We start from the raw sequence: 22,269 nt of genomic DNA on the forward strand, positions 1-22,269 counted from the left end.
CCGTACAATGGTACTACGGATCCAAAGTATCACTTAGACTCCTTCAATAACTTGCCGAGGTTAAGCGCAGTCAACAACAGAGCAAAGTGCCATTACTTTGTCATTACACTTAAGGAGTTATGTACACGTGGTTCAAGAGGTTAAGGCCAAGAACAATAAAGTCATGGCAGCAATTCTCTGGCAAATTTCTTCAAGAAAACCATGCTGTTCGTGATTACGTTATGCCCATTACCAGTCTCGTTAACATAAAGCAAGGCAAGAATGAATGTCTGAAGAGATAAATCCATAGGTTCAATATGGAAGCAAAAAAATTGGAAAGTTCAACTAAAGCGGAGCTCAAGATGGTTGTTACAGCCGGAGTTCGACCAGGAAGCAAGTTATGGGGTAACATGCTCAGGAGAGAGGTTACAAACTTAGATGACTTCTTCGAAAGTGCGTAGAAGTATATACGTGTGGATGAGGGTGATAAGAACTTGCTTGTTGAGGGAAGCAAACCTTCTTCGAATCACCCTTCTACCAATACGTTTAATGATTCTGTGTAGAAGATAATGTCGTTAGAAAGGAATCGTCAGTCAAGTTGAAAATTGGAAGAAGTTTACAAAAAGGCTTCAAAGAAGAAGCTAGTAGAATTCATCAAATCATCACTAGAGATCCAGAAATGTCAAGGCATATCAGAGAGAATGAAAAACAAAGTACTTGGCAAGAAGATCCCCTAAACCACTTAGGAGGCGTTATACCCGACCTCAACAGGCACCTAGCCATGTACAAAATAGGAGCCTACCCTCGCGAGCCTCAATAGGCACCCAACCTTATGCAAAGTAGGTGCCTAGCCTCGTGATCCTCAACAGACACTTAGCCACATGTGAAATGGGTACCCAGCCTTGTGTGCATCAATAGGCACCTAGCCATGTGCAAAATAGGCGCCTAGCCTCATGAGCCTCAATAGGTCCTTGGCCAAGTGCGAAACAGGCTTCTGGCCTTCTGACATATATATAAGTACGTATGATACATATATGTGAAAGCAATGAACCTTATGAGACAACATTTTAATCTATAAGGACTAGCTACCCTTATAGAATCTAAAAAAGTCAAAAGGTCCCTAAAAAATGACCTCTTCACAAACAAACCCATCCTGCAAAGGGGCCACATCGTAGAAGACAAAAGGGGAACCCAGAGAGATCCCCAAGTCTAGATCAACTGAGTCACCTTACTAAGGGAAAATGGGCCTTTAAAATAGGTGTTCGCCAAGTCTCACAAGGACCATCACCCTATAAAGGTCCTGACTCGAGGGGAGATCACCGGAAAAAACCAAAAAAGGTCTCAGAGAAGACGCTTATAAAAAGGGTCTCAAAGAAGATGCTTATGAAAAGGGTCTCAAAGAAGACACTTGGAAAAATAGTACTATGCCTAATGACTAGAAGGACGCTTCTCGCAACAAATAAAATGTGCACGAAAAAATATATAAAAGGATAGCGCGAACCCAAAGGGTCTACACACAGACACGAATCATACGTAGTGGAGGGGTCCCAAAGGGAACCCTTTCAAAATAAAGCTATTGACCAAGAGGACTTGTGAAAGTCCCTCACAAAAGGAAAAGAAAAAAAAAGAATGGCTTATCAGAGTGCTAAACTAAAGAAAACAAGGCTTTTCAAAGTCTCACACCAATTAGAGAAAGACAAAGGGATTTACACTCACCTAATACTTGTGTGAGCATATAAAATTATCTTACGAACTGGTACATCTGAAAGGGTCGCAAGATAGGAGATCCTATTGTCGTAGCCCCATGGAAAAATGCGCCCGCATTGCAACGACACAATGAAAGTCAATTTCAGGATATCTTGACGCTTCCGCAATTGGAGGCCGCAATGAGGCACCCTTGTGTATTCATCTACTAACTTAGATGCGCCCGCATCGCTAGGTCACAAGGAAAATCAACTTCTGGATATCTCTTTAGTAATATCCATCTCACAAAACAAGAGGCATCTCGACTCATATTTTATCAAGTGTGAACGATGGAAATTCTCCCTTGCCTTTGGCTTCCAACTGAGTTCGCTTCTTACCTTAGACATTCCTTATAGCATCACCAAGTAAAGATGTCTAAAATGAATAGCTCAAGTCGACGAATGGACGAGACGCCTCACACCTAGCAAGGGGATCTCGCATAGCAAGGGCACCCTCCCTCGGCAAGGCTGCCCTCGACTTTATAACTTAATCGGGCTCCTTTCCTTCATTGGACATCTATGTAAACGCCACTTTAGAACATAAATGAAGAATGAAGTTATAGAAACACAAAAGAAGGTTGAGAGTCCTTGCACAGTGAAAGGGCCCTTGCATAGCGAGACTAACTATAGCCTCGTGCTTCCAAACACAATTTTCTAAAAGTTTAACGTGCCCTTAAGCCTTGTATAATCCTAATCCTTGGAAGGAAGGTTGATGAAGGTCTCAGGATGTCAACAAATGATGCATGAAGAAAAGGAGGCAAGCCTCACCATGGGAGAGGGTCTCGATGTGCGAGAGTGTTGACGGTGAGAACTCGTCAACGAAGTTAAGTTAGAAAAATCAAAGTCTATTGCTTATCAATGAAGAAATTCAACTATATAATCAGAAACTTAGAAAATAGTTGCAGAAGAAAAATGGGGAAAAGAACTTGTATTCCTTTGTTGTTTCAAGCTACAGTGTTTTTTCCAACCCCCCTTCCATGTGGAAGTAGGGTTCCCTTTATAGTGGGCTCTAATGTCCCCTGATACATTGTTGTCTAGGGGACCAGATGTACTCAAGTACATTGTTAGGAGAGTGGTCTCAGAGGTAGTGGTGTTGGCTCCAGTATCCGCGGGGATGTCTCCATTACTTATTTAGTGTGAGTGTCAGAGGAGTGGCACCAGGCATAGTAGTGGTGGTGGTGGTGTAGACTCTGACATCTGGTTAGAAGCATATAGGCCATGTCCCTTCTCCTAGTACTCCCACTACTTTTCTGGCGTGGGCCTTGTGTCCATGCTCTAGCTCCTCTCAGTTTGTTAGGGTGCTCTGTACTTCTTCTGACATTGCGTGAATCGCTATGAGGCTCCCCCAATTTTTCCTTAATTGTGTGTTAGAGAGGTCCTGTATCTTACTTCTTGTTAGACCCACAGTAAGAGTGGTGCCCCGTTGGTAGCACTTATCTTAAGGGGAGAGATAAGGCCCCTCCAACGAGGTGCACTACGTACATGACCCATAGTGGCGCGGATGTGACGAGGCAAGGTGGGGGCGTCTCTCATGAGGCCCATGGCATGACTGGATGCGCGGGGTGAGGCGAGGCGAGACAATGGTCTCGCGAGGCACCTATGGTGCGCAAGGCGAGGTGGGGGCGTCTCTCGCGAGGCATATGGCGTGGCTGGTGCGCGGGATAAGTTGAGGGCGTCTCTCACGAGGCACTTAGGGATGTGGCTGCATGTGCGGGGTGAGACGAGGTGAGACTATGGTCTCGCAAGATGAGGTGGGGGCATCTCTTGTGAGGCCCATGGCATGGCTGGTGCACGGAGCCAGTTAAGGGCGTCTCTCGCGAGGCCCTTAGGGACGCGGTTGCATGCGGGAGGGGAGACGAGGTGAACAATGGTCTCGCGAGGCGCTTGGGATGCGTGAGGCGACATGGCTGGTGCGAGGCGAAGAGGCCATGCGAGGCACCTGGGGCACGCGAGGTGACGTTTTTCGTGAGACGCCTGGGGCACGCGGGGATGCAGGGCTCGCGAGACGCCTGGGGCGCGCGAGGCGGTTGTGGGACATCAGGGGCGCACGAGACCCTCATGCACCTGCGAGGCCACACTGGCTCAAGGCGCCATATGCACCCGCGAGGAACTATATGCATCCGCGAGGCACCGTATGCACCCGCGAGGCACCGTATGCACCCGCGAGGTGCGAGGCGACGAGTCCCGCGAGACGTCTTGGGTGTCCGAGGCGAAGTGGTCATTTGGAGCAAGGTTGATTTGGGCATCCCTTTGGGGGATCAAAGGGATTTCAGACATGGTTACTTCGGACCTCCCAGGGACCTTAGGCATGAGATGCGAGACTTTTACTGGTGTAGAATTTTCAGCATCCACACTTGCCCCCCAGTCTAGTAGAGGGCCTTTAGGCGCTCTGGTAGACTCTTCGGTATGGTGTCTTGATAGCATAGGCGGTGTTTGTGATGATCCTTGTTATTACTTGAAATTTAATATGAGCCTATTACTTTGCATTGCGGACCCCAGTGTAGGTGCCAAGCTCCCTTCTTGACCATTGATCAGGCCTTAGGTTCGATGGTTAAGATGAGCCTGTGGCTCCTATAAATAAGCCTTCATATCTAGACTATTATTTACACCTTCCCTCTTCAGCTTAGTGGTTTTGAGATCGTTGCTCCTTTCAAGAGGTAAGGGGTTCAATCCCTCACAAGTTCACTTTGGCTATCTTTTCCTTTTTTTTTTTTTTTTATATTTGAGTTCATTTATTGTATGTCTATATCCATGCAGGTATTTGAGTACTAAAACACCTTTTTCCTTTGTTTTTGCAGACGCGTACTTTCGACCACTTGCCTAACTTTGACTGTGACGGTGCTTTTGGCCCTCGACCTCCTTTTAACCATGACAGTGCCCAATTTTACTTTCTTTAGGTATACTTTCTTTCTCCCTTATGTTTATTGGGTCCAAATTGGCGCCACTCGGGATAGGGTACTTTGGCCTGAGCTCGTCGTGAGTTAACCTAGTTGCATGCCCTCAATCATACCTCATAGTTGGTTATTTAGAGCGCTTGTGCCTAGAGGTTTTAAGCCCATTCCTTTGTGTTTGGTAGCAATCCCCTCATTTATACATGAACCCTATTTACTTACGAGATGAGATCTCATGGCATGTGAAGGATCATCTGATGTTCCTCCGGGGGTCGAGTTTGTAGACTTTTCTTCAGACTCGGAGTCTTCCAAATACAACTTTCACCAAGACTACGATACCTTGAGGCAGGCTCGTATTCATCATGTTGAGCACATGGCTGAATTTAGACGTAAAATCTTGGTGGTAGAGAGCGAAATAGACTCAGTTTTGAGGGGAAACAGAGTATCTTTTCCCCTTGACCTTAACGACCATATAGCGAACCTTAGGGTGACCCTTGTAGATTTGCAGATTGAGCTGGAGTTTATGGAGGGAAATCTCCCGCCTGAGCCTCCGACCCTGTTTTCCCCTAATGACTGTCATGAGGTCGTCCCGTCTTCTCCTTAACCCTTGTTCTCGGTCTACCCTTGCTTAGCGCTTTCACACTCGATGCCTCGGTGGAAGACCCTTGCTAGGAAGAAAAAATGGAGGGTAAAGTGCCCTGTTTCCACCTCACCCTTTTCTTTTGGTTTTGCAGATATGCCGAAGAGAGCACGACGACAGGTAGCCGCTGAGAATCAAGACACTAGCCCCCTTTTGGCATCCACACTAGTGTCCCATGTGTCTGAAATTAAATTGTTGGTATTAGCGGAGAACTACCATGTTAGCCTAGAATACAAATTATACGTTCCTTCGAACAAGTGCCAGGCTAATCGCCCAAGTCCGAGTTATGTGGCCATGAGCGAGAATATCTTGAAAGCGGGTGGCACAATCCCATTACACCCATTTTTCATCATGGTTCTCAACCATTTTGACCTTGCTCCGCTCTAGTTGGTGCCCAACAGATGGCTGACCTTGAGTTCCCTCTTTATTGCATATATGCACCGCTTCGGGCGTGCTCCCACGGCCCAGGAGTTTCATTTCATGTACAACCTCATGCCCTCTCCTAAATCCAAAGGCTTTTATTTCCTGCAAAAAGAAAATTCTTCTGTCTCCTTGATAGAAGATTCTGTATCCAACCCAGGGTCTTGGAAGCAGGACTTCTTCTTTTTGAAGGGTCCCGTCTCTATTCGTGAGCACTTCCGCTCAACTCCAAGTAAGTTCTTCAAGTTTTTTATTTTTTTTATTTTTTTTTGGGAACTTACTGTTTTGGAACTTATGTTCGTGTCGGCAACTATGTTGATTGTGTAGAGAATTTTGTCGTGCCTGAAGTTTTCTGGTCGGAGGCGGATGCAATGGATAAATTTCTCGAGGTTGACCCTGCCGAAAAAATGGTTGTACATCTCTTCACCGTGACCAAACTCAACCATTACAAGTTGTCCCCAGTTTCGGAGCGTGAGTTGTTGTGGACTATTTCTGGAACGCGAAAGAAAAAGGTTGTTTTGGTTGAACCTCACTCAGACGGGGGTGAGGCAGAGTGTGTGCCAGAGGGGGTCTCCCCAGGACATAGGCAACCCCATCAACCATCTTTGTCTCCTAGGGTGTGCCCTCCTTTAGCCACCTACAGACCATGACATGGCCTCCCACTCCTACGATCAATAGGCCATACCAAGCGGCTTCGTCTGTCCCTATTCTGAGGAATTTGATGCATTCCCTTAGACTCATGATCCCAGTCCATTAGGGGCTCATTTTTCCGATCTTCCTGCGCCTCCTCCTGGTCCATGAGAGGCTCATTTTTCCGATCTTCCTGCGCCACCTCCTCCTTCGGTGAGTGGGTCATCTGTCCCTACCCAGCCAAGCGCCCTTGGCTAGGAAGAGGCGCCCTGAGGGGGCCGCACGGCGGCCTCTTATGGGCAACGGTATGTCTAGGTCGCCATAGATCTGTCTGAGGCTGATTGGAGAGGTCTAGGGAATTTTTCCTTGTTGGGGAGATTCTTGTGCGTTCTGCCACTTGGGTGAGTTCATGCATCTTACGTCGGCCTTATCCCTTTTCTCTCTATATTTTTTTTCTTATCATCGTTATTCATATTTTTCTTGTGCATACCTATACAGTGGCTCAGCGATTTTCTGACTCGGCTCAGGACCTCTCCGCGTCGAATGCTGAAAGGATGTCTTACGGTCCAGGTCCAGGGGATTGAGAGGGAGCTTGCTGAAATGAAACTTACACTGGAGAAGGCCCTGGCGAAGGCATCTTCATCATCAAAAAAGAAGAAGAGGGCAATTGCCAAAGCCGTGATGCTGCAGGAGAAGCCACTTGCTTGGAGGCCGACCTTGAGGGTGCAAAGGCTACCATCGCGACATTGCAAGGGAGGGTCGCTTCCTTAGAGACGGATAAGGCTGACATTGAGTATAGATCCATAGAGCGCGCCCTCTGTGGAGTATGGAGGCAAAATCCAAACTTCAATTTTTCCTCCTTTGTTGAGCATGCCGTTGCCAGGGCGGCTGAGTGGTATGCATATGGCAGGAGGCCTTGAGATTATCATTCTGCGATTTTTGTCGTCTTAGTCAAATGTGGTTTTATGCTCATTTGAGCCTTATTTTGCTTGTAATTTCTCTAAGTCCTGTTACATTATCATAACTCTTTTTTTATATATATATACATATGTGATCATTCATCTTTATTCCTCTATGTTAGAGGTCCTTTTGAACCCACACAATGGGGTTCGATAGGTTCTCTTTTTTACTTATCAAGCTTGAGGTCCTTTGGAGCCCATGCGAAGGGGTTCAATAGGTCCCTCTATGGTGCCTCCTGATTGTAACTATAAGGATATATTGACCCCTTGTGTTCTAGTTATCCATTTATATATTTTTGCACGCGCTTATTATCTTCTGTGAGAAGCATCCTTCTTGTCGTTATTCATAGTACTATTTTTTCAAGGGCCTCTTTTAGGACCCTTTTTGGCTAGACGGCTTGGTGGCCATTCTAGGCTTATTGGTGGGTGCGTCTCCTAAGGCACTTCCTCTTATGGAAGCATTTACTCTTATTAGGATGCTTTTCTTGTAAGACCTTTTGACCTCCTTGATGTTCATAAGGGTAGCTAATCCTTGTGAACTCAAGCGATGCCTTACAACGTCTTCTTCTTTAATTGTAAGAGGGGGTCCTTTTAGGATCCTGATATAAGGGGTCCTTTTAGGGTCCTGATATAAGGGGTCCCTTTCAGATCCTCCTGAAATAAAGGGTCTTTTTAGGATCCTCCTGATATAAGGGGTCCTTTTAGGATCCTCCTGATTAGTGGTCCTCTTAGGATGAGGGATCCTTTTAGGACCCTCCTGATAGAGGGGGTCCTTTTAGGGTCCGCCTGACGAGGGGTCCTTTTAGGATCCTCTTGATAAGTGGTCCTCTTAGGATGAGGGGTCCTTTTAGGACCCTCCAAATAGAGGGGGTCCTTTTAGGATGAGGGGTCCTTTTAGGACCCTCCTCTTTGCTATATATTCTGCCCCCCAAGTGGTTGGTGAGATTTATCTTGGCAAGCACTTTGCTCATTCCATTCACACATCTCGATAATCACCTTGGTTAAATAAGAACTTTTACTGCATGTTTGTCTAATGTCACATCATATTCATTCGAAGCGTGTAAAATATATGGTAACTTAATGTTACTTCGTTCCTACAACATACTAAGGAATCTAATTTAGCCTCCTACGTCATAGCTATTACATTAGACTTGCATGCTAGAACAATAACACTCTTGCCTTAGACATGGGGGTCTCACTGATAATATTTTTTAGATGCTCCGTGTTTCATGCTCTAGGTACCATGGTATCATCCAAGCGTGTGAGCTTGTATGTGTTAGGGGGCACAATCTGAGCAACTTGATAGGGCCCTTCCCAGTTTGCTCCTAACACACCCGCACTCGGATCTCGGGTGTTGGGCAGGACTTTCCGCAACATGAGGTATCCAGCTATGAACGCTCTTTCTTGCACCCTCGAATTATAGTATCTCGCGTCTCATTTCTGATATGTGGCTAGCCTCAGTTGTGCCATATCTCTCTTAGCTTCCAATAGGTCCAAATTCCTCGCCAATGCTGCGATATTGGCCTGGTCATCATACGCTTGAGTGCGGATGGAGTTAATCTTCATTTTTATTGGAAGGACTGCCTCGCAGCTATAGGCTAATGAAAAAGGCGTCTCTCCCATGGTGGAACAAGGTGTGGTCCTGTAGGCCTAAAGCACATTGGGGAGTTCTTCGACCCATGCCCTTTTTAGCATTTCCAACTTTATTTTCAAATTCCTTTTTAGGATCTTATTGATGGCCTCCACTTGTCCATTGGCTTGTGGGTGTACCACAGCGAAGAAACTCCTCTTGATTCCTTTTTTCCTGCAATACTCCTCGAATACTCCTCCTTCAAATTGCGTCCCATTGTCGGAGACTATCTTGTACGGTACTCCAAACCTGCAGACGATAAATTTGTTGACAAAGGTGGTGATTTTCTTAGCTGTTATGTTGACTAGAGGTTCTGCTTCCACCCACTTAGTAAAATAATCAACTGCTACCACCGCATATTTGCTCCTCCTCTTCCTGTTGGCAACGCTCTAATCAAGTCAATCCCCTACACAGCGAAGGGCCACGAACTGGTCATGCTCACCATCTCATTTGGTGACTGTCTGGAGTAGTTTGCATGCCTCTAGCACTTGTTGAACCTTTTTGCAAAATCTCTTGCATCCTTTTCCATGGTAGGCCAATAGTACCCCTGGTAGATGGCCTTTTTTGCCGTGACTGCCCCCCAGATTGATTTCCACATTCCCCCTCATGTATCTCTTGCAGAATTTTTAAAGCCTCTCCCTTATTTATGCATCGTAGGAGCGGGGTAGAGAAGCCTCTCTTATATAAGACCCTGTCTACTAGGGTGTATGGGAAACTTTGTAACTCAGCTTGCGGGCATCTTTTTTTTCCAAAGGCAAGACCCCCTTACTTAAGTACTTTGTGATGGGTGCAAACCATGACTCCCCTAGGCTATTGGCCATATGGATAATTTCTTCGGCTATGCTCGGCTTGGAGAGGTATTCGACTGGGATGGACTCAAGCATGTCTTCGTCTCGAGTAGAGGCGAGTTTTGCGGGTGCATCAGCATTTTTGTTTTGCTCCCTTAGGATATATTCTATGGTGCATTTTTTGAACTGATCCAAATACCCCTTCACATGGGCACGAAGCGCCGTATGTACCCATGAGGTGCGAGGCGACGAGTCCCGCGAGACGTCTGGGGCGCTCGTGGGTGTCTGAGGTGAAGTGGTCATTTGGAGCAAGGTTGATTTGGGCATCCCTTCGAGGGATCAAAGGGATTTCAGACATGGTTGCTTTGGACCTCCCAGGGACCTTAGGTATGAGATGTGGGTCTTTTACCGGTGTAGAATTTTCAGCATCCATAGAGACAATCTCGTGTAGCGAGGTCTTCATCACTCAATAGTGCTGAATGACATTCGTCGCTACCTTATATGCCTCCAAGAATAGTGCAAGTATCGTATTCATGAAAAATAAATATAGCATCATAGTAAATCTACAAGGATGTTTAAAAACCTCCTCGTAGACTGAAGGGCAAGTGTGGATGCCGAAAATCAACCAAAGAAAAAATCTCTGATCCCTGGTTGAAATACATGGCGAAGGATCAATTAGTCATGCTATCGGGCTCAGGGTTATAGGTCACAAGAGACCATGTTCTAGCCAACACTCCCAACCGCTTTGCAGGACTCTGCCTTACCGAAGTTGCAAAGGCTCACGACACCCTTGTGCGTCTCGCGCCCCATGTCTTTACGAGACCCTATCCTCGCGCCCTTGTGTCGGGCGACCACGTGCCTTGCAGGACCCTTTCCTGGTCGGAGGCCTGAGTGCCAATCTCTTAGGACTCATGCTCCCTTGCACCTCGCGAAGCCAATTCCTCGCTAAAACCCAGAACGCCTCGCGCCAAGGGCCTTGTTCCATGACCTTACGTTGAGGGTCTCGCACCAAATGCACTATGTCCTCACTCCACGGTCTCATGTCGATAATCTCGTGCAAAGTGCCTCATGGCCTCGCACCATGGCCTCACTCCGAAGGTCTCGTGCCAAGTGTCGCATGGCCTTGCACCATGGCCTCATGTTGAATGTGTCACGCCAAGTGCCCCATGGCGTCGCACCACGGCCTCACGCTGAGGGTCTCACACCAAGTAGTTGATGGCCTTGCACCATGGCCTCACATTGAGGGTCTCACGCCAAGATCCCCATGGCCTCGCACCACAGCCTCACACCAAGGGTCTCACACCAAGTACCTCATGGCCTTGCCCCATGACCTCATGCCTAGGGTCTCACGCCAAGTGCCCCATGGCCTTGCACCACGACCTCACACCAAGGGTCTTGAACCAAACATACAATGGCCTCGCTTACGCTGAGCGTCTTGCGCCAAGAGCCTCATGGCCTCTCACCATGGCCTCATGCCAATGGTCTCGCACCAAGTACCTCATGGCCACGCGCCACGGCCTCATGTCGAGGGTTTCGTGCCTAGCATCTCGGCTAGAAGGCGTCTTGCATCAGGAGGGCCTTGTGCATGAAGGCTACCAGGCGATGGTCTTGTGAAGTGAGACTCTCATCTCACACGTGGGCATCATGTCTCATCGCATACACTGCATGCCTCATTGAAGAGGCCTTTTCTCTCTCCCCGAGATAAGTGCCACCAATGAGGCACCTCTTTCCCTGTGGGTCTCATGAAATGTAGAGTCAAGGGCCCCATCAACATGTGTTCGAGGAAGGTCAGAGAAGGCCTCACAACAATTTGAGATGAATTCAGAAGAGATATGGAATGCCCCTACAAACCAAGAGGAGTTAGAGCACAGACACGATGTCCATGTCAGACAAGTAGTGTCAGTACAAGAATGGTTCATAACAAGTTCCCCCCTAGCACACCTATGAAGTTCGTACCTAACTAGTAATGGAGCTACGACATGGTATCATGGCAGGAGTACTTTTGCAGACCCCTGACACATACTGGAGTCGACCACCACTCCTCCGACAACACTACAACCTGCAGTCTGGATATGCAGCTCCTTGCCTCTTCGGGACCACAATGTACCAAGAGCCATTAGAGCTCACCTATATATAGAGCCTCACTTCATCATTGAAGGGGGTTGGAAAAATGATGTAACATGAGATTATTCTAAGAGTAATATATGAGTTCTCTTCTATTGTTCACTTGAAACTTCAACAACCTATTTATTCTCTGATTAAGTCTTTGAGTTTTCCACCCATTTTTTGTTGACAATTTTCTGTCATCTACAACCTATTTAATTATTTAATTTAAATTGTATTTAATAGGAATAATTAAATAACTGATTAAAAAATAATTTTGAAATTCAAAATTCAAATCACAGGGATAGGAAATCCTTTTGTGTGGCACCACACTCACTGCACAATGAGTGTGACGACCACACCATTAGAGTTATCCTTAATTTTCTCATTTGTTTGTTTAATAAATTTTTAAGACAATATATTTATTCCAAAATAAATATCAGTTCATACAAAATTAGCTTTATCTATAAATATCAGTTTTAAATATATAAATAAATATCTTATTATACATAAGGTAACTATTAATCTCTCTCTTTATATTATTCAAAACATGACTAATATTTATTTTAACCTATAGTTTTTCAAAATAAAAAATACAAAGTTAAATAATTAATTAATTCATAATTAATCAATTGCCCAAAATTATGACATATATATTTTTTTGCCGCAGAAAATTAATTCATTTGCAATTAAGTCATTCTCTCGTCAAATCTTTCTTTTGACATGGGGACCATGGACCTATAATACAAAGCTCCAATAAACCAAATTATTAATTAAACTATGTAATCTAATAATCTTATTTAATAATTCTATGATGTCTCCACTATAAATATGAAATTGCACTATAAGTATTTATAGACTTACATATACAGAGTTTACTCTTGTAGTCCATTGATATAATCAATAAATGTAGTTATGTCCTCTATTTATGGGTTTGTTAATTAGAGCTCGTCAAGATTACCTTCTTACCCTTCAAATTACATCTTGATCCTTAAGTACCATTAATTCACTAGCGAATAATTAATCGATAATAAAATTATAGATTTGAGCTCAATAACTATTCAACTTCAAAATTAACCCTTACGGGAACTAATATTCGATCCATTAGGAAAGTATGGATTCCATTATTGTAAATCATGTTCCCCGCCATCCATGATATTGAATCTCCAAAAGAAAAGTCATTAGCTTCATTATACTAAGAAACCTTAATAAGTGAATCAAAATATCCAATAAACACAAATAGGAGTTCATGAATACTAAGGATTTAGACTAATCTACAAATGATCATCTATTATGATAAGAATTAAATCTTTATGTCAAACGGTAAGTTTATAAAGATAATTAATTCTCATCGCTCCTGTCATATATAATCTTTATTATATACAACACCTTTACTAAGATGTCTATCCACATCACTAATCTGAATCTAGATCACTTGCATCATGTGTGCTTAGTAAACCGAACCAGGAACCATTCATTAAAGATTCCTTTCTGTAATATGTTAAAGACTATTTTATTCATTATATATGATCTTAATTCTCTCATACTATTACAAGATCTAATTCTCATGAATGAATAAGGTATTTTATTGATATTATTTTATAATCAATTCAATCAATAATTATATCATTCAAATATAATAAAATTGTACTTTTATTAAAATCAATAAAATGTCTTTACATGCTTTTAGGGTATTAATCCTAACAATGCCTTCGTTAGAAACATTGGGTCCTCTTTGAGATCTCCATATTCTTATCAATGCTCACCATTTTTTACTATGCCAGACTGAACTACAATGATGATACCTTGGCTACAATCTTTAAGTCATGCCAGAAATTTCTTCCATCTCTACTCAAAGTGTCTAGTTTATTTGAGGACCATATTACACCTGCATAGTCACTCGTGTAGGAAGGAGGTTCAAGGCTTTTATTAGTAGTGTTGTGGTCCTGACATGATCTCTCATTCCAGATGAATGTAAATAACTTCATATAATTTTTTTTTATTAAATTAACTTATCTAAATAATTTTGTGTTCATGAAAATACTTTGTGAAATTGCAATAGAGATTGTGGAGTTTATATAATACATGCCTTTTCACTTTAAGGATATTTTGGTAATTTGAAATGTGAGGGAAAATTGGTAATTTTGTAACCTTGAGGGGTATATTGGTAATTTTAAAATATTGTGCTATTTGTGTTTGCATGATTATAAGTTGATGTGGCACAATATGTGGAAAATAATATTGTGATAAAATACCAACGGTGCTCCGGGTATGTTTAGAAAGTGACAAATCATGGTTCCTTAAAGTATTGGAGCATTATAGCAGAAAACAATTATGGAGATAGGTTCCAAAGTGGAATTTAATAATTGTTGAGGTCTGAATTGAAAAGGGGAATATTAATAATAGAGAATTGAGGTGAAATTACTTAAGTGATTATTAATAGTAGTGTAGTAAATTGTCAGCTAGGGTTTCACCATGAATATGAGAATATCATAAAGAGCTTAAGGATAGCCTTATAATCTGATTTTTTCTCTCATACACGTGATACACAAGAGAAGAACAAGCTTTGGTCAAACCCCACACTACTAGAAAAAGGTCATTTCACATTTGTCAAACGCATTAGTCAACAGAGTTCACTGATGTTGTTGATCATTTCTAGGCATTTGCATCATAGAGAACTGACACGGACAAATGATAATCAGTGTCAGAATTAAGCCTGACATGATTTATTTTGCTCATTTGTGTCATTTAGGCACTAGTACAAACTTGCAAATTTCAATCAGTGTGGCACTGACACTAAAGCAAATAAAAAAAAATGACATATGGGCTGAAGCCCATAATTTTGACATAATTCCCATTTTAATAACCCTACTGCCTCCGTGCCCTTCTCCTTCTCCCTCTCCCTTTCTCATCTGTCCCTTTCTCTTTGCCTCTCGATCTTTATTCTCTCTCTGTGTTGATTTATCACCCTCTCTTCACCATCATATCTCTTTCTTGTAATTTTCAATCTTGGGGGCTTCAACAGGCAGGCGACAGAGGGCTTCGAGAGGCAAGCAGTGAAGGGCTTCAAAACACAGGTAACTTTTTTTTTCCTATTTTTTCCCTTTTCTCTTTTTATTTTAGTTTTGGGTTGTTGTTTCATGAGGTGGGTTATGGGTTACGTGGTTGGTGATGGGGTTGGCATCACGGGATTGAGTTCGCTACTAGTGAGGACGAGCCTGGGGTCGTGGTGATAGTGAGCTCTGGGTTGCGGGTCTTAATTATTATTATTTGTTTGTTTTGAATGAATTTTTCTTGTAGATGGTTTGTTCATATTTTCTGGCATCTGCGTGTTTTTTTTTTGCAGGAGTTTCTAGGTGGTGGTGGTTTTAACAACACTTGTGGTGGCTCGGACAGTAGAGGAATTGGGTCTTGCATTGGGTTTTTTTTACATCAATTTAATTTTATTGCGACCTCTATTATAATTTTTCATGTTGTAATGATTTATTTTTAATTAATATCACGGTTTTAAAGTTGGATTTTTTCTTAATTTTTTAAAATTAATATTTGTGTCAGTCACAAACCTAGAAGGCATTTACGACAGTTGGCAACAATAACAAACTTGGCATTTGTGAGAGTTGCCAACTGTCGCAAGCGTCAATTTTCATAATATATGGAAGCAAGAGCAATACACAAAGGTTTTAGGCAATTAAGTTATAGTTATATAAGGCAACAATTGCAAATGTTATGGAGGAAGACAAGGCAATGTGATTATGCATGGACTATGGGAAGCTAAAAGGGAGTACAATTGAGAAAAATGTATCCTTTATCAAATGTCAATGATAAATTTGAAGAACGTCAAAGGAAATGACTGCAAATGTTAATAACTATTTAAGAACGAGTCACTATTTGCCCATGATATCAAGAAAACTACATTCCATAAATAGATTTTCATCTATGATTGGACAACATAGACCTTCAAATCAGAATAATTGGATAAACGCACCAATAGATTTGTGGACATAGCGAACAAGGTTTTAAGGCATAATTGATCACGTTCATTGTAGTGCTCGTTGATGATATCCTGGATTTCATTCAAGAAGAGAGTTGAATGTGATTAACATTTAGGAACATCTCATGAGACTGTTGCAACTAGAGAAAGTACTAAAGGGGGAATACAATGAGATCAACATGGAAGCTATTGTTGGGATTATGGATTTGAAGATCACAACATTAATATTGTAATTAAAGAAAATCAAACCTAATATAACAGCATACACAAAGGAAGAATAACACAAATTAAATATAGAGAAAGAGAGGACCATTAAAGAGAGAAACTCTAGTTGCACGAAATCATCAAGATCATGATGTTATGTAAATCAATGGAAATAACAAAAGGCTTGACACAAATAGAATTGTTGTCCAAAAATCTCTATTCCAAGCCACCTATAACATATTACTTGAAGCTACTACAAGGTGGAATGAGATTAAGATTTACAAGCCTTGGTCTTCAAATAAGTAAGCCTTGGTCATATAATGTATAATGTATATACTATTAAGAAGTTCATTTCTTACTTTTAATCTAATTTAAATACAATTAAAATTTTCTTTTAAAAAAATTTAAATAGGTTGTTATAGACCCGCCCTGATTTAGTCGGGGCGTGTCAACCCAACCCGCTCCAAGGAAATTATCAGGGTAGGGCGAGGTGGGGCAGGGCAGAAATGGGGAGGGGGAGACCCACCCTATTTACATGTCAACACATAAGCAATGGCAGGTAATACATCGCCTACATACCCCATTTATATGCCTACACATAAGCAGATGCCTTTGTAATGTCACCTCGTACATTGTCCTAAAATATCTCCAAATATCTCTTACAATTTAGGTTACTCTTATATACTCGAAAGTAACACTTTGGACCCAAAAATATAATTTTCAATTGCCTACAACAAAATTCAACCCGCTCATGTTGACTTTACTGAAATCGTAATGGTTTTTTCACCTCTTTGTGCTTGACTGATTTCAATATGCATTTAACCAATTCTAACATACCCCCACTTGGCTAAATACATCATCCATCTCTAGCTCAAATGATACTAATTCATAAAATAAAGTACCTTTCAGTTTTAACTTTTTCTTAGTTAAAATATTACAAAGTTTACCGGAATGCTTAGTAGTTTCAAAAGATTGAACCAAGCATTCCTATTGATAAACTGGTAATATCTCACACATGTTTTACTAATTAGTCATGTGTTCCCACTTTCCGTGCTCGAAACTTTTATCATCCATTTGTAAACAATCCAGAGAGAAAACTCCCAATCTCTTGAGAGGCGTCACCACCTCTAGGTTAACGTAGGTGAAATTCCTACAACATATTTGCTACATTTTAGAGATGTTTGTTGCACTCAACTGAATTTTATTAAAATCCTATGGCTTAACACTTATGTACGATAGAAATCAACATTAACTATTCTAAATGAGACTTTAATTTGTTAATGTTGTTATGTATTCCCATATCAACAACTTGTTCTTACCCTTCAAACTCTACACACGATGTATACTAGCTTTGAGTTGGGTTGCCATCATTGGGAAATCTATTTTTCTAGGAGTTTAATTCCATCACATTATTGGTAACACTAACCAAATCTTACCATAGAGGTTTGGTAAATTGATCCACTAATTTATCACAAAATTTGACATACAATATTGACATCACTCTTTCATCTATCAGTTTTCTACGTAGTCATGTCTTAGAATTATATTTCTAGACTTCCCCTTGCATATCTTATTAAGAGTTCTGATTAATGTGGCTTGATTATCAAATTGTATTTAGATCATCAATACATTAACCGCATTTAATGGTATCCCCATCATGAGATCTATAAGCCATTCAGCTGCTTTGCTAGTTCCCACTAAAGCGACAAACTCAGACTCCATGGTAAAGTGAGATATACATGTTGGTTTCTTAGATCTCCAAGAAACCATATCCCCACCGAGGGTGAACACCCAACTAGGTGTAGAGAGATTATCTCCTATAGTGGTTATCCAACTAGCATCAGAATATCTTTCAAGTATCTTTGTAAACTTTGAATATTGGAGGTATAGTTCTTTGGTCCTTTGGAGGTATCCAAAAAATCTTTCTATAGCCTTCCAATGTTCGAAATGTGGATTGCTAGTAAATCTACTTAGTTTACTAACCGCGAATGCAATATCTGTTCTTGTACAATGTGTGACATACATTAGACTCCCAATTGCATTTGCGTAATCTAATTGAGGCACTGCTCTCCCTTCGCCCTTTTCATGCTTTTGGCTTGAAGCAAAAGGCGTGTTTGCCTCTTTGAAATTAATATTACCAAATTGGTGAAGCATCTTCTCAAAATAATCTGCTTGACCTAAGGCATATCGACTCACATTTCTTCTTACTTTGATACCTAGTATGGTATCCATCTATTATGCCTTTATGTTAAAAGTAGTAGATAGAACAATTTTTGTTTCTATTATGCCTTTCATCTCATTACTTAATATCAACATATCATCAACATATAGCCACACTAGAATGATATAGTCATAACAAGTCTTAGAATATAAGTACTTTTCCGCACTATTGTAATGCCCTACTACCCTAGAGTCGTTACCACGTGATTTGAAAATGCAAATTAACTCGCTATTTGAGATTTTAGACCCAAAAGTGTGATTAAGTTAAAATAAAGAATCATTTAATGAAGGTAACTTACTTATTTGGTATCTTGTGTTTTTGAAAAATATTGTTTTGGTACTTTTTTTAATAATGATTATATGAGACCCTGTATTTTAAAATCCTTCATATTTGGTGCCCTAAACTCAGATATGATAAAAAAATTTTGTCAATATGACCAATCTGCCATCGAATATATGTAATTTAGTGATTAAATTTGAATTTGGAACTCATATATTTGAGAGTAGTTTGATTAAATTGGTAAGATTTTATTAATTAAATTTGAGTTTAGGGTACCAAATATGTACGAATTAAAAATATAGGGTGCCAAATATATACAATTTTAAAATACATGGTACAAAATGATAATTATTATAAACACAAGGTACCAAAATGATACTTTACAAATACACAGGGTACCAAATGGTTACGTACTCTTTAATAAAAATATCATAAAAGTGTTTAAACATTTATTAAAAATTATAGAAAAGTTACAGAAGATCCCAAAATGTTGTATAAGACATAATTACAACTCAAAAGTCCTTATACAGTTCACTTACGACACAAAATCGTTTATTTACACAGCGTTCCTCAAAACTACCCCAGTCGTGGCGGCCACGTAGGCCAATCATGTACGCACCGCTCCATGCCCTCCAACTGATGGTTTATTGAGCTTTTCCTAGCCTTTCCTTACACCTTAGAGCACCCGTGAGCCAACACCCAGCAAGAAAACTTCACAACACATCATATAATAATTTATTTCAATAAATGCATAACTAATCAAACACAACAAACAATCTACAAGTTTCTATTAGAATTTAAACCAACGGCCTAAGGTGGTCAGGGTGCGTTACAAGGAACCAAATTCATGGCCTTAACTGAGTTGGTGAGTATGACACCCTTAGGGGGTCTCGCCCTAGTGGCTTGCATTTAGCATGCTTTATGTCGTTCCAAGCCTTTGCCGCTCTTGGCCTTTGTCGTTCACGGCCTGTGCCGATCCCGGCCTTTGCCGTTCTCGACCTTTTCCATTCCCGGCATGTGCCAATCCTGGCCTTTGCCATTATTGGCCATTCCCGATCCCACCCTTTGCTGCTCCTAGCCTATACCGTTCCCAGCCTTTGTCGTTCCATCACAACACATGTATGACGTAATAGTTACAAACAATTACACATAAATCTAGGCATAATATAAGCACAGATGATTGGGTCATCCCCTGCACTACGGGCACAAACAATATTCTTACCTGAGTCCTAAGTGTACAACAATCAGACAAGAAAGCACGACTCCCGAGAATGATCCTCTCGCGAACCCTAGCAGTATCCTAATCACAACCAACAAATAAATTTCTAATTACTATTCGATTCCATAATTGAATCCCGAGACCAATCCCATAATCTCGAGACCTCCAATTCCCCCACACGGGTGGGGAAATCATCCCCCAACCCCCTGGGCCTAAGCCCTAAAAATACATAATTAAGGCCCCTGAAAATAGCCTAATGCCGTGACACAACCATACAGGTGACATGACACTCTTACGCAAACCTAGAAAAGCCGGGTTTTCCCACCATTTTTCCCGAGCCAAAACTCCCAAATCTCATTCTAAATGTGCAACAAGGTCCCAAATGAGTATAAAACCCTAAAAAACACATCATAAGTAGTACAAAAACCATAAAAACCAAACCCAATCTCTAGCCCACATCAGAACCCAACCTTGGTTTAAAAGTATGCTAAAACTTTAGCCTAGCCAAAATTAATCAGAAAAATAGGGCATAACCATAGATTACAGAAAAACCACGACCCTTATGCTGTTCCACTTCAATCCTAGCCTTAATCCTCTAAGTTTTGAGCCTTTCCTCCTAAAAATTCAACAAGAAACCCCCAATTGCTAACGAGAGAGAGAGAGAGAGAGAGAGAGAAGGACATGAGAGAATGTTGTTTTTTTTCTTCCTAAGTATTCTGCTGATGTCTAGAGCCTTAGTGTGAATGCCAAAAATTGACCAGAGCCATAGTCAACACTCGAGAGAAAAAGTGAGGTTTACCCTCATTATCCTCGGGCAAACCACGCAACCCAATGTCTTTCCCCACGAGAGACCCATGCCTCATAGGAGGCCTCAGCGAAAGTGCCCAGAGAGACCCGAGGGCCTCCCTATGTGAGGTTATTCGACATGCGCAAGTACCTGCCAAGGTTCCAAGGCCCTCGCCATGCGAGGTTGCCCACCATGCACGCGTGCTTGCTGAGACTCCTAGGGCCTCGCATTTCAAGGCTGCCCACCGTGTGCGCGCGCCTGCTGAGACTCCTAGGGCCTTGCTATGCGAGGTTGCCCACCGTGCGCGCGCTCCTGCCGAGATTCCTAGGGCACCGCTATGCGAGGCTGCCCACCATGCGCGTGCGCCTGCCGAGGCTCTTAGGGCCTCGCTATACGAGGTTGCCCACCGTGCGCGTGCAGCCATCCCACGCCAGCACCCGCATAGGCACCAAGGGTCCTGCCTTGTGAGACCCATCGCTGAGCCTCGTGAATTCATGAGTCACGCATGCGTACTCACCTAGGCACTAAGGGTCTCGCCTTGTGAATGCCCTAGTCACGCATGGGTACTTGCCTAGGCACCAAGGGTATCACCTTGTGAGACCCGTCCCCAAGCCTCGTACATGCCAATTTCTAGGCCTCGTACCTGGAAATAGGGCCGGGATAAAAGAAGTATGGTTCGACACTTACCAAAATATAAAAAAACCTAGAGAAGATACTTAGGTAAGGGGGACCACTAGGCATGAAATACATGTTCGAGCACAAGATGTACAACCTTGAAAAGAACAAAGGCAAGACCCTGACATCTATGTCTGACAAGTAGTGGTGGTATGAACCCGTACGAAGAGTGGAGGCACTACCTGAGGACCCCCGACCATGTACCAGAGTCGACACCACAACGTCCTGCATCACTACTCTAGTAGTGTACCTATGTACGATCATGTCCCCCGGGACCACCTTATATCAGTGGCCATTAGAGCTCATCAATAAATAGGCTTCAACTCCTCAAACTAAAGGGGGGAAAATTCATTGTATGTGGAGGCTATTAATATATATACAATTTTTACTCCATTGTAGTTCTGCATATATACTCTTTGAAGTTCTCTCCATTTTCTTCTAAGATATCTTTTGCAATACAGTCTCAGTTTTCTAACCTTATATCGTTGACGAGATTTCACCATCAACACTTAGCTTCAAAATTACCAAAATGTCTCTCGGTTAACCATTAGCCATTTAATGCCTCCAAGGGAAATCTCGTCATTTGCCCTATTCCTTCTAATCCCTTGAGTATTCCTTTCCATTCCAAATTAATCCTACAATGCCCAAATAACCGCTTAATAACTACCCATTACCCAGTAACCCTGAATACATACTACGTTCATAAAATATCCCTAGGCTCACCCCAAGCCGGGTATTTGGCCTATTTGTGACTATATCGCTAATGCGCTCACTAGGATCATCTCTGGCTACACATCTCAAATATATCCCCATAACACTGGGGTCTCACTCACAACACTTACATAATGCAAATATACCCTCAACATGTAAAAAATTATAGGTATGCCCCAATTTACAGAAATTGGCCCACATGCATATCTAGTCACAATACTACACAAATCATTTATGTCGGATAATAACACGTATATTCAACTAATTCCGTCCATAAATCTGATTATACCCTTCTGACACAATAATTAAGGCACTCAGCCTTAATACCAAAAATAATGGCTTCATCAAACTTTTCATGCCATTGTTTTGGTGCTTGTTTTAAACCATATAATGATTTAAC

Source organism: Humulus lupulus, chromosome 9, assembly GCF_963169125.1.
Source record: "Humulus lupulus chromosome 9, drHumLupu1.1, whole genome shotgun sequence".
Classification (NCBI taxonomy): Eukaryota; Viridiplantae; Streptophyta; class Magnoliopsida; order Rosales; family Cannabaceae; genus Humulus; species Humulus lupulus.